We start from the raw sequence: 15,207 nt of genomic DNA on the forward strand, positions 1-15,207 counted from the left end.
GATGCGACGTAGGTCCTTGTTTGGTACCAACTCGAATGGTGCCCCGGACACAAGCGGCTACGTATTCTCATCTGAGACAAATAGGAATTCATGACTCCACACATTGTGAATGTGTTGCAGTCGTAGATGTCGTTGACATAAAGAGCATACTCAATCCGTATGTTCCCACATGCGGTAATTGCATGTGCGCATGAGAATCTAAGTACTTGGAATTTCCCACAATCGTAGGTTCTTTCCGTTAGGTTCACACGATATGATGCACTTAACATTTCCTAGTCGGACCTAACACGCTCCGTGACTCGAAAATCAAGGTTTCGATGCGAATGGCACATTATATACATAGTGTTCGCTCTTGCTGTACTTTGTTAAATCTTTTTCATCACGTCATCACAGAATGTACCACCGCCCGCTATCTCTCCAGCATACGCCAACTACCACTTAAGAAACAAGATGGTCAGTCAAAAGTATGCCTCTTTGACAACTGATGTTATCGACAAATGACACGCCTTATTTAGTATGAAATTGATGAACTCGACCAAGTTTAACGTCATGTGCCCGTACCGTAGACCCATGTCGTACAACCGCGTCCACTCTTCAAACGATATATTCGACACATACGCCACACCTTAAGCATTAACGGTGCTTAAGTTGTTCAACATTTCATTGAATCGATGTTGGACGAGCTCGTAACCTATCGAAAAATAACTACCGATTAGTGGAATTGTAATGGCGTAAATTCAATGTTATCGGAACAGTGGTTTCGTAACCACAAATCCTATTTAAAGAGAAATTTATTTCAATATTTTTGCTTGAAAATTTATATGATAGGAAAATCGTATGAAAATATTGATAGGAAAATTTTATCGATTTAGTGATTAGTTAGAAAAAGAAATTATTGAAGAATTTGGGTAAAATAAGGTATCGGGACCTCTATCTCGTAAAACTGAGTCGAAAATAATTTTATAAATATTTATGAGATGTTATTAATGTGGTATTAAAATTTCGTTAGGAAATTTTAATGTTTGGGTAGTCAATTAAATGAAAAGGACTAAATTGTAATAGGTGTAAAAGTTGCTAGAGTGATTAAATAGCTTAAGAGTCTAATGAGAAAGGATTTAAAAGGCAATTAGACCCAAAAGTTATTTGGGCTGGACGGCAAGGGTATGAAATCAGCAGAAAAATTGATAAATTAAGGGTAAAATTGGAATATTGCAAAATTAACTAAATAAAACTAGGACTAAATAGGAAATATCTAGATTTCTCTTCATTTCTCTTCAATTCCAGCAGCTAAAAATGCCATAGGAGGGTTCTCTAAGCTGGTATTTCATAATTTTTGCACCAAGTGAGTTAATCCTTGCCTTTTTCTTGTAGTTTTTGTGTTTCTAAGACTTTTACAACTAGATCCTACTATTAAATTCATTAGTTTTTGATTTCATGGATGAAATTTAAAGTCACCATGGTTGAGTGCTGTAAGTTTATAATGAAATAGAACGAAATTAAAGCTTTAATTTGTTTATGAGATGATTTTATTAGGCAATTTCAATGGAAATTGATTTTTAGGACCTAATTGTGAAAATGTTTGGAATTAAAGTCTATTGCTGAAATTATGATTCCTAAAGGTTGTAAACTAGTTTAAGGTGATAGAATAAAATGTTAATTGAGAAAAATCAGCTCAATTGAGAGGCTAATTGAGTAGGGACGAAATTATCATTTATTAAAAGCTTAGGGGAAAAATGGTAATAAACAGCTTGCACTAAAACAGTTTGGACAGCAGCAGTAGACTAATTTTGAAAAATCACCAAAAATTGTAGGAATCGAATTAGAAGATGAACAAAATATGGAATTAAATATTATTGAGTCTAGTTTCTCATAGAAGAAATAGTGTAAGCAATGGATTTGTAAATTTTGAGATATAATGAATTTTGTGAGACAAGGTCAGAATGAATTCGGGTTCCCCTGTTCTGTCTTTGAAAAATCATAAAAAATTTAAGAAAAACAAATATGGGCTTAAATTTATATTTCTAGAATCCTTGATGAGTCTATTTTTAATAGAAATAAACGAGAACATTATTTGAATTCTATATGAAGAGATAATTAATTTTTAGTGAAGAAGGGTCAGAACTGTCGACAGCAGAATAGGGGTGACTTTAAAGAATAAACTGTACTTATTGGCTAAACCAAAAATTCTGAAAATTTTATGGTAAAATTATATATGAGTCTAGTTTCAGTAAAAATTAACGGATCTTAATTTGGAGTTCCGTAGCTCAAGTTATAAATAATTTAGTGACTATAACTCAAGTAGACAGCTTTGAATGAACTATAAATAATAGTTGAATTATAGAGAATGTTGCATATGAACATGAAATGTATTAAATTGATAATTAAATTTATTTATTTAGATCCAGAAGATTCAAATACGAAGCTAGATCGAGGAAAGGAAAAAGTTCGGGATTAGTAGATTTTTACTGTTTACAAACAAGTATCAAGGTAAGTTCATGTAACTTGAATTATATTCTTAAATGCTTGAAATGCATGTTTTTGATATGAATATGATTTGAATGTTCATTGTATGAAAATTTATGAAACATTGATATATTTGATAAAATGGGAAGAAATCCCGTTTGAATGAAAGGAAAATTCGAAGGATTTCTGAAAAGGAATTGACGGTAAAAAGGATCTAGCCCGGATGGGTGATCCTATCCTGATATAGTCCTCCCGAAGAATATGTGTAAAATGGATTGAGCCCGGACGGGTAATCCGAATTAGGGTCTGAATTTAGCCTGGACTGGTAATTCAGATCCAAGCTCATTAGAGTAATTGTCGTTGCAGGGGATTTAGCCTGGACTGGTAATCCCGGCAATACTCTATGAGTTTATATTGCAGGGGATTTAGCCTGGACTGGTAATCCCGCTGCAAGGTTGAGGTTCGCGGGAGTGTGCTCTCTGAAATGGAAATGTGTGCACATGAATATGAATTGACGGACCCGGAATTGTACACTAAAAGTGTACCTCTGAAAATCCATCGAAAATTCCAAGAAATTCAACGGGATAATATGGAAAAATAACAAGGAAATGGAAATCATAGTATATATTATTGGTACATGGAAATTATTGTACTAACTTGAATGTTGAGTTTGTGCATATTAGGGTAATAATGCATGAATGGATATATGAATGTTTATTATATTGTATTGAAAATATTAGGTAAGTATAATTCTTGTTACATGAGCTTACTAAGCACAAAGTGCTTACCCCGTTTCCTTTTTCCCTGTTTTGTAGTGTTAAGAGCTCGGAGGTCGGATTTGGTCGGAGACACATCACACTGTCAACCTCAGGATTTCGGTATATAAAGAAACTTTATTTTGGAAATCAATGGCATGTATAAGCTAACAAAGTAAATGTTAACGTGAAATAAATGTAAAGTTAGCCATTAGTATGGTTAACAAACCTGGTTATAGATATGTGATGACGTTATCTTATATAAATGCATGAATCTATCATGAAAATATGTTGAATTGAAAAAAAAAATTAATTCGTAAACTCCGGTAATGCCTCGTACCCTATTCCGGCAATGAATACGGGTAGGGGTATTACAGGAATGAAATAACCTAGTATGAATATTCAATGTGTAGTGAATACATAGTTTGAACTACAAACTCATGTCGATGACTAGATCTCGCTCAGTTGCTAATGGATATTTTTTTATGGTAGTTGGATCCCATATGTCGTATGCAGTATCGATAATGAGTATGATCCCAAAGGGATCCGTGATAATCAATCACCAATAGTATTCCAGGTCCCCTGTCTATTATGACATATATGTCGGGCTACGGGAAAACGCGGTGGTGCAACCTGTTCAGGAAGAAATCCCAGTTATCTGTCGTTTCTCCGAGAGTTATTGTGAACATTATAGGCAGAATCTTCTGATTACCATCCTAAGCAACCCCAAGCAACAAACACTACTGATAGCTTTCGTACAGCTAGGTGCCGTCAATTTGGACCACAGGTTTGCAATGTTGAAATGCCTTTATGCATTTCTCAAGGTCTAAAAGAACTAGTGGAATACTTTTTTTCCCAGGGACCAACTAATCGTTGTAGTACGACACGTTTTTTAGACCGGTTACTGAACCTGGTATGTACTGATCCAGTAACTGACACCATTGTCATATATAGTTATACGAACCCTCCCACCCGTGATTATTCACAGGTCTTATTCACAGTCTGAAGGTAGTTCTTATCATCCGGACTTGGGGGTCAATGATTCTTTTCTGAGCTTGTCAGGCTATGCGTATCAATCGGAGATTCTCGGATCTAGTTCACATCAGCTGGATTCGAGATCATCCATAATGTTTGATACCTTCAGCTCATTATCACCCCTGTACTTAACCCATTATGGGCAAATATTTGGGACATACGATTTCTCGAGTATGTTTGACATATCTCAAGGTTCGCTGATGGGTGTTGTGAACGATATTTCAGGTGAGGGTAACAATGACCACCACAAATACCTTAACGTTAACGCCAAGCACCACAAAGTTTTACTCCTAGGATGGCACCATCAAATCATCAATTTTAGGGGTTTAACATTATATTTACTGCATTTTCAAGTTTGTATTAATTTAATTATAGTAAAATTTGGGCTTTTTTACTTATTTTTCAAGTTTATATCTATCATAAATATAGATATGATTTTCTGAAAACAATATATATGCCAAAATATAAATATAAAAATTCCATCACAATCATAATTTTTTTTTTACAAACGTGAAGATGAAGTACATTAATTCATAATTCTTTGGACAGGTAACTTTCTATTTAATTCGTCCAACTCTTCTATGTACTCCAGGATAAATCGAACTGTTTGTTCACCTGTACGTTGTTTCCCCTCATGCAAATAGATATTTCTACCCGTCGGTTCATATCCCCCAAAATTTTAAACAAATTTTTAATTCTTTTACCTATATAAATATCTATCAATAAAATAAATAAAATTACTATATATACATGAAATTAAAATTTGCATAATACGAATTATTTAAATAAATAAAAATTCCATCATATTTTATAATTTAATTTTATATTCATAATTTTATCTCTAATATTAATATTAATCTTCTACAACTTTTATGCATATAATATATTTGTAGCATATAATATATTTTTAAAGTATGACAAATATATTATATTTCAAACAGGGGCGAAGCCAAGGGGCTGGTGTGGGCCCCGACTCTCTTAAAATGTAAAATTATTTTTAGGCCTTTAAATTTTTTTTAAAAATTTTAAATTAGTAAATGTAAAATTACATTTTGGTCTCCCCTAAAATTATAAAAATTTGATTTAATCATTTACAAATTATAAATGTATAAACTATAAAAAATTAAAATTTCATCCGGCCCACTAAAAATTTTTTCTGGCTTCGCCCCTGATTTCAAATAATTTTATACGTATATTAAACCCGTACATATATTATAGCAAGATTCTTAAATATTTTTAAAAATTTCGAGTTCATGATGAATTTAAACGGTGACAAGTGGCATGCCTTATTGTTAGAAACATGTACATTAAAAAATATTTAAGAAAATTCATGTCAAATTTTAAATAAATCCTTTTAAATGTATGCTATTTACTGAATTTATGGAAACCTTTTGGGAATATATTTTTTGAAACAATTTATATGTAGATTGACTTTTATTTTTAATGAAATTATTTTATTTAGTAAAATAAAACAGCTTAAGATAACAATTAAACAAATTTTAATTAAATAATTTTACTTTTAAAACAAAATTAATCTTTATATACTCGTATTAGAAAATAAAAATTAATTTATTATTTTTGAACATCAGAGAGTTTCCTCTCAATTAGAAAATAATATGTTAGTTATTATAATATTTAGAGCTATTTACTGGTCGGGTCGGTCCATGCAAAGTATTTAGATCAATTTTTTAAGTTTGGATTTGACCTGGCTTGGCAAATAGGTTTAATTTTTTGCCAAATTCAAACTCAATTTAAGAAAGGTAAATGCAGATTCAACCCAGCCTACCCATGTTTGATTTTATTAGATTAATTTTTGTTTAAAATTATATTTTTAAAACATAATACACCAAATAAACTTAAAAATGCTAAAATAAAAGTTTTATGACACATTAAACATTATTTTATATTAAAAACACTACCATAACTATTGTCGAAACCATTTTTTTGAAAAACGGGGATCGACTTTAAAATGAAATATGGAGTCGCCACCGATCCTTTTTGTTTAGGTGTGATCGGATCACCTTGTAAAACATTTTGTTTTATTAAAACATCGATTTTGGCCTACGAAAATAAAAAAAACGAGTTCGGGAGTCTGTTACATACGAGAAAGGATTAGCACCCTCGCAACGCCTAAAATTGGTACCTAATTGATTAATTTATATCCCAATGTCGAAAATTTGGAAAGATTTTAAAATATAATTTCTTTTAAAAGCATTTGAAGAACTTGAATTGAATGCTAAGATTCTCTTGTCAAGGAAATAAAAATATCATATCCAGCACATTAGGATACGACATTTTGAACCCTCGGAATCAAGATCATCCTTTGATTTTGGAAACTCATGCGTTGAAAACTCAAAAGGTGTCTTTGGCCATTTGGTCAAACGAAAAATTGCAACCCAACACGTTAGGGCACGACTTCTCGAATTCCCAAACACGAAGTATTACTTTGTTTTGAAAGGTTTTAAATAGGAGCAATTATAAAAACGATGAAATACAATTATTCAGTTTGTTTGAAGTAAAGAAAATGAAATGAACAGTTTTAAGCAAATAAGTTAACAATCTCAATCATAATTCAATACACGGAACTAAAACAAAGCGACAATTATGGAAACATACATGATTAAAATATTATACAAACTATTGACAATAATATAAAGATACAAATATGCAAATCAAAACATACGCAATGATAATGCACTATTCAACATTTCTAAATAAGATTAACGAAATAATGAAAAATCGATTTAAAAAATGAAACAAAAACTTTAAACGGTAATAAACAAATGTTAAAACAGATAAACTTGAAATCGGCAATAAAAACAATTCAGAAATAAATTATATGTATATAAACAAATAATGCATGCAAAAATTTGAAATAGATTATAAAAATAAATAAAAATAAATAACACATAGAATATAAAATTTAACATATAAATGAATTTCAAAATAAGTATTATAAGATTAGCGCTAAACAAAACAATTTACAAATAAAATAATAATGTACATAGAATAACTAATTTTAATATAAACTATATATATAATAACATGTAAAGGTAATTAAATTAAATATTACACAACATTTTAACCATATGATATAAAAGAATATTTTAAAATAATAACTATATAATTAAACGGTAAAGAAACAAATGAAAGTAAAAAAAAAAATTAAAACAAGGCACAACCATTAAAATATTTCAAAATATATATTTAAATAATTAAAAAAAAGAATGTAAATAAATTAAAAACTAAAGAATTATACCTATTGAAATAAAACTTGATTGAAATAGATCCCAACTAAAAGGGATAATTTATAAAAAAAAAAAAAACAAACTATTAAATCAGAATCGTGAGCAGAATTAAAATGCGCACAAATATTCGAGGATTAACAAAACATTGCGTTTAGGCGAGGATTAAAATGAATACTGAAATAAATTGCAATGCACAAATTAAAATCAAAGGAAACTTGATTGTGAACTGATTTAAAAACGGAAGGACCGCGCGCGAAATTATCCCGATTAGCAGAACTACGCGAATCCTGATGCTTGTGGGTCGAGTCGAGCGGATCTGGCGCCTAAACGACGCCGTTTGGCGTTCAAAATTAAGGCACAAAAACGGTGTCATTTCGTAAGTGATATAACTATAATTCTTCTTACAAAATTCATTTGTTTTTTTTTTTCTAAAAAACAGAATGCTCCCTTCCTTTTGCTAAGGATTCGACCTAGCCTGGCGCCGCACCTGTGGGTCATCGGTGCCTTACACCTCCACCTTGGCCGACGGTTCATGGAGCGAAGTCAGGTAAGCCTTTCTCTTTCGGTTTTATTCAAAATCGATTTGTCAAAAACATGAAAGAAGAAAAAGAAATAAAGGAAACATGAATGAAGAGAAATTTTGAGAAAAAGAGTGAAAAACAACCTTTTAATCCTTGGATCCGACTTTTTGATTACTATTGATTGTTTTTCCGTATCCAGTATGCTATTGTATTCGTAAAAAAAGGATAAAAAAGATCTCTTTTACATTCGATTCCCTTTGGTCTTATAGTCGAGAGAAAAAGGAACAAAAAACAAAAAAATAAAACTTATTTGCCGTGCTGTCCCTCCTTTTGTGTTTGCTTGCAGGTACATGTGCGGGCATACCACTAACGTGGCATGGTGGAGCGGCGCACGACGCGGGGCGTGTGAAGGTTGTTCGGCAGCTGAGGGCTACGGCGCGAAGGAACTCTAGGATTCCTGAAAGAGTTTTGATTTTGGGCCGTTTGGGCCTGGTTTATCCTATCTAGGTATTGGGCCCTGTTGTAAATGGGTATTCGGGTTTGGGCCTATTGTAATTGGGTGTGGTATTTGGGTTTTGATTGGCTGTAAATGAACTTTATATTTTGGACTATCGTTTATTGGGCCCCGGGCTAAAATTGGGCCCTACAACTATAATGCATATTTTATTATATTAAAAACCACAAATAAATATAATAAATATTTTTATTGTATTAAATATAATTTTTAAAATTTTATACTTTGGGTTCGATTATTTATTGGATCAATTTTTTTAAGTTTTGGATAATCGATTTAATTGTTATTGGATTAATAATTTAATATATATAATTATTTAACATATATAATTAATATAATATTTTTTATAACATAATATATTCGGGCTAGGTTTGGGTCAAAAAAATCTTACCCAATGCTCGGCTCATATAAAAAATGGTCCCAAATTTTACAAAAAAATTATTTTTTAGATTTTGTATTTTATTCAAACCCTTTTATTTTTTAGGTAAATTTTCAAATTTATACCGATGACCCGATCCAAAAGCAATTCTAGTAAAATCCTATATTGTTTTAAACTCAGTAATATATTTCCATACATCAAAAGAGTGGGAGACCTGTGGAAAAGCACAATAATTAACTGTTGGCTTTCAATTTAGCTCTTTCACTTTCAACATATAATTTAAGTTGTGTGCAATTTTTCTTCTTAGTTCTTATTCCAATGTTGTATCTATTCTAAAATTAACAATATTCAAAAATGCTTATAAAGGGATTATTACTATCATTTGTTATAAATCCATATTATTCATATTAAATTATTTTTTATTATTTAATTTAATTTAATATTTCCTATAATTTTTTTTAAGAAAATTTTCTTGACAACTTTTCAATTCTCTATCGGCTTTTTTATAAAAATAACTCAAATTTTTTATTAATTACAAAATAATCCACTTTTTTATTATGTACGCAGATGACTTGAAATGAATAGTAAAAGTGAGCAGAGCCAAAATGAATAGCGTGACTCACTTACCACGTCAGCCAATCATTGGCTGTTAAAATTAAAAAAAAATAATTTTTTAGATGGAGCCAATCTATTTGATGTCAACTATATAAATATCACCTCCAATACCAATATTTTCGTGTATTTCATGAGGCATAAAATAAATTTTATGGAGAAGTCAATCCAATAATGATGGAGTCAAATAGATTGATGTCACTACTTTTATTGTATTAGACTTTTTTTTAAAACCCAAATTATATTTTTATTTGGTGGTGCAATAGAGAATGGCGTGACAACCATGCTGCTAGCATATTTTTTTTTAGTTTTTTTTAAATTATATTTTAATAGAAAAATGAATTTTTTTTATGATGTTATGGAAATGAAATTTGTAATTATGCTTGATACTTTGAAAATGAAATTATTTTCTTTAAGTTTAATTCAAAGCTATTAGTATTTAATTTTAGCTAAAGTCTTTAGTGTTAAGTTTTAATTTAAAATTAACTTACATTTTTAAATAAATATAAACGTATATATAACTTTTAATACTTTAAAATGATATTATAAGTTATAAAAAAAGTTCATTTTTTCTATTAAAAATATTTTTAAAAAAATTCAAAAAAAATGTTAACAATATGGTGGTCACGTCATTTTCTTTGGCACCACCAAATAAAAATATAATTTGAGTTTTAAAACAATAAAAATCACTTAAAAAAATTTGACATAACAAAAGTGGGGACACCAATAATTTGGCTCTACCATTATTCTACCATTGGTCACGCCAAATAGATTGGCTTTTCCACAAAGTTTATTTTATGCCTTACGAAATACACGAAAATATTGGTATTGGAGGTCATATTTATACAGATGACGCCAAGTAGATTGGCTCCATCCAAATTGATTTTTTAATTCTAGTAACCAATGATTAGTTGGCGTGACAAGTGGGGAACACCAATCTCTTTGGCACCATCCACTTTCACTATTCATTTCAAGTCATTTGCGTACACAATAAAAAGAATGAACATTTTTATATTTAATAAAAAATTTTGAGTTATTTTTTTAAAACAGCTCTTCTTTGTTACCAAAATATGAAATACTACATACCAAGACTTTGATCGGATTTAAAAAATGAATAAAAGCTTAGAAGAAAGTATAATAAATGAAAATAAATGAAAATGACAAAAGGAAATAAAATCTTTAAAAAAGCCCCAAATTTTTGTTAAACCAATTTTTTAAAAATATTTATCATTGTTATAAAATAAAGAGAGATGTGGAGAATGAAGAATAAGGAAAATATGAAAGCAATAGAAAATATATTTTATTCATCAAAATGGGTGATTACAATGCTTCATTAGGGTCTCTATTTATAGGCATAAGAAGTATAAAAGAACTAAAGATCTAATTCTAATAACTATTACAATTTAAAATACATTAAAATTTTATCTTAATCATGATGGACATCCACTTGATAAAATATTCATAACACTCCCCATTAGATATCTATTGATAGATAATGTGTCTTGTTAAAACCTTATTAGTAAAAACCAAATAGGATAAAAACTTAACGAAGGAAAAATAGTACATAATTTATAATACGCATAATATGCTGCCTCTTTAAAAACCTCACCAGGAAAACCCAATGGGATAAAACCTCAATTAATGAAAAAAGAGTACAACACGTATTTACTCCCCCTCATGAAAACATCATATATTTTCTCATATTCTAAGTATTCAATCTTGAATACTAGTTTTTCAAATGACTATTTGAATGTATTTGCTAAGCATTTTATATTACTATTCTTTTAAAAGTCACGAGTGATAGAATTTTTGGGGAAATATATTTTGATCTCTTCAGGAGATTCAACAATAATCATAACAAAATTTAATCATGATTCTTTTATAAAAACACAAATAGGTATTTTGGATCATTTTATGATCCTCATTCAACTATTATTCACTAAGTCAAATTTACCACATATGTTCAAATTATTTCAATTCATATAAATAAACAATTTCTCGGGAATTTCAATATGCTTCTAACATTCTAAATCATTCAAGGATTTTAATATAAACTTTAATATATAGTGATTCATAAAACGTTATAACAATAACCATTAGACGCAAGTTAAATCTTTTATGAATTGTCAATTTAATAATATATCTAAAGGTTATTGCATCCACCACAAAAAAACATTATATCTTTTCATAAACAATACCAGTACTTAGCGAAAAAAATTTGTATTTTTATTTCGCTTTTGCAAAACTACTTCATTTGCACCCTCATTGGCTTTATACCTTTAGATATTTGGACTACTGGTCCAAAAACTCCACGAATTTAATTGTATTTGAGTTGCGTCTTTCTATTTTGATCAATTTATTCCATATCTATATTTCTCAATAGATTTATTCAAGATCCTCCTTTTATTTCAGTATTTCAATAATAATATTGCATGCCAAATCATTGTCGATCACTTTAATTATTTGGTTCCACATTTTCTCGAATTACATAACTTATCGAGATATCTTATTTTCATTATTTTAAAATTCAGTTTCAAGTACTTGAATTTCTTCTAAAGTTTTACTTATTAGTTATATATTGGGTCTCTTCTGGAGCATCCGCCTCCACTATATGACTTTTTAGAAGAATTTTCATCTTTAGATCAGATCAATCTATTATTTATTCTAACTAATTGTCCTACTGAGATTTTGATTCAAATTAAAATATTAGATGATATATAACACTTGGTTATTCTCATTAAGTTTGTAAGTACACGTGACATTTAACTTGTAATGAGTTATCCTTAATGAACTTCTGGTTCAAATTACTCTCCTTCTAACTCATTACAAGTTATTATTTCTCTCCCCCTAATATCAAGAAAACTGACAACTCATGTCATAACTAAATATCGAATTAATAACTCAGAAATATTATAATGAGACTTATATAAATATACATTCCCAATCTCTTATTATAACTCATCTTTGTGCGTTATGGTGAAGCAGTTAGAACATATATCGCACATCCAAAAATTGTAAGATGGAAAATATTTGGCTCTTGACCAAAAATCAATTGTAATGGGGAGTATTTATAATTTATTGGCTTGATGCGACAACATATAAATCAATACAATCTCATGCTGAAATAGAAAGTTTTGTTCTATTAAGTAATGATTTAGCTATTAGTTGGAGGCATTTGATCAACAATTTAGCTAACTCATTTTTTGTGTGAACACGAGCTACAAGATGTTCAACTTTTATCCCAATTGACATGTAATAATCATTAAAAGTAAGATGAATTCTTTTAATTGCATAACCTGAAGTTAATAATTTAAACAAGCAATCTCGTAAACGACAGGTTGTGAGTTGATAACGCACGTGATTATGTTGTAGATACATCTACCAAAATCATATAATATCAAAACCATCCACATGATGGATGAATGGGCCCATATTCATTTAAAAAATACAAGACATTAAATCTCAACTTTAGCTAGTAAATTTCTAAAAATTAATTTTCATTAAAAACAAGCAACAAATGAGAATTCTTTAAATTAAAGAATCTTCTTGTTCTTTAATGAATGCCCATATGAATTCTCAATTAATTTTCGCATTCTATAAAATCCAGGATGGTCTAACTGGTCACGCCAAGTAATAAACATATTTGTATTAGTAAACATCTGGTTTACTTTAACATGTGTTTCAATTGTACTAAATTATAACAGATTGATAATTTTATTATCATTCCTTTTAATGTGTATCCACATATAAGAAATATTGTAACATTTACTATTGAAAATGTCTAAATCAATGTGAATTCTATAATGCCACCAAGTCAATAAATATAATTTCCAAATAATTATATGCAATATTCGCTTTAGAGAATATGTCAAAATCTTCAAATGCCCAAAAATCTATTAATAGCAAACTTTGAGAGCGGATCTTATTTTCCATGTGTATAACGGGTACATAACCAATGACTTTTCATACATAAGTTTTCTCCCTTGCAAGTTCTCATTATTAATATTTTACCACGTAATTTTAATTGAGAACTTATTCTGAATACTGTAGAGTTATACTCATAGTTTTTTTAAAAAAACTTGCAACTTTAAGTGCATCCAACCATAATAACCTTTAGATAGAATGGTCATATTCTATTGCTCATGAGTTGATATTTCACAATCAAATATTTTGCTTTCAACCCTTTAATAGGGATGATGAATGAAAGAATATCACTAAGATTGTAAATTAATAACCCAATCCCCTTTTTTTATTCATATGAAATATAATATTTTTCTCATTCACAATCTCAATATGAGATCCATTACAAATAACTTTTAAAAGTAATGTATTAACCATCACAAATTTTGTTCTTTTTAGATAGTGATTTATTAGCTCTTCTGGAGCTTTCGACTAATTTTGTACGATCAAATATTGGAATAATATTTGTTTGTTTTAGTACCAAATACTTTCTATCTATAATGATAGAATTTATTACTACATTCTCATATTCTTCCTCACAGAATATTAACAGAAACAAAATATTTAGGCATAAGTTATCTTTACCCTTTAAGAGTTATCTTGAGAACTTTCATTGTTCTCTTATTTATTACTATGTTTCCACTTTTAGTGGTCCATGATTATATCTTTTATTTTCTTTATGTTTACATTCACTTCGGGGAATGTAACAAATTTAGTAGGACAGACTTATAAATGTCCCAATAGATCCTTTTATTTCATAATCACCATCGCAAACATGCGCGAGATTTCAAATCAAAATCTATCTATGCATGTTGTCATGATTAGTTTCCAATTATAATAAATATGATATAATAAATAAAATATAGTTAAATATACCTGAAAATCTTTAACATCATCGTCGTCACCATGATCCATTATGAGATTGAATCTTTCAACATCCTGAATGTGAAGTTGTAAGGGTAAAAGTTTAAGATGAAAGAGGAACTGGATTTGGGAGACGACTTCAAAAGATTTTAAAAGAAAAAAAAATAAAGATTCATCTTGTTGATAATGTGTTATACAATAAAGAGAGATGGGGAGAATAAAGAACAAAAAAAATGAAAGCAATAGATAATGTACTTTATTGATCAAAATGGGTGATTACAATGCTTCATCAGAGTCCCTATTTATAGGCATAATAAGTATAAAAGAAATAGAGATCTAATTCAAATAACTATTAGAATTTAAAGTACATTAAAACATTATCGTAATCATGATGGACATCCACTTAATAATATATTCATAACAATCCGAATACTTTTTAGTTATACCACATTAGAAGTGTTTGTAGGCCGGGTTGAGTTCATGCAAAGTATCTAGATCAATATTTTAAGTTTGGGTTCAATTGACCCAAAACTAAACTTACTTTTTATCCAAACCGGTCCAATTTAAGAAAGATAAACTCAAGATTGACCCGACCCACCTATATTTGATTTTTTAAAATTAATTTTGATTTAAGAATAAATTTTTTTAAAATATAATATACTAAATGCACTAAAAAATACTAAAATAAAAGCATTCTAACACATTAAAATACATTAAAAATATTTATATTAAGAACACTACCATAAATGTAATAAATATTTTATTATATTAAAAAACACGAATAAATATAATAAATATTTCATTGTATTAAATATAATTTTTAAAATTTTATATTTTTGATTGAGTTATTTAGTTA

At 29.1% G+C, this 15,207-nt stretch overlaps 1 long non-coding RNA gene across 1 annotated transcript; it reads left to right on the forward strand.

Moving 5' to 3' along the window:
• Positions 1-7,512: 7,512 nt before the first annotated feature.
• LOC121231845 (uncharacterized) lies at positions 7,513-8,759 on the forward strand. Its single transcript, XR_005929930.1, has 2 exons — positions 7,513-8,048; positions 8,369-8,759. It is a non-coding gene; the product is annotated as an uncharacterized lncRNA (long non-coding RNA).
• The last annotated feature ends 6,448 nt before the right edge of the window (positions 8,760-15,207 follow it).

The sequence above is a fragment of the Gossypium hirsutum genome, chromosome A07 (assembly GCF_007990345.1).
Source record: "Gossypium hirsutum isolate 1008001.06 chromosome A07, Gossypium_hirsutum_v2.1, whole genome shotgun sequence".
Classification (NCBI taxonomy): domain Eukaryota; kingdom Viridiplantae; phylum Streptophyta; class Magnoliopsida; order Malvales; family Malvaceae; genus Gossypium; species Gossypium hirsutum.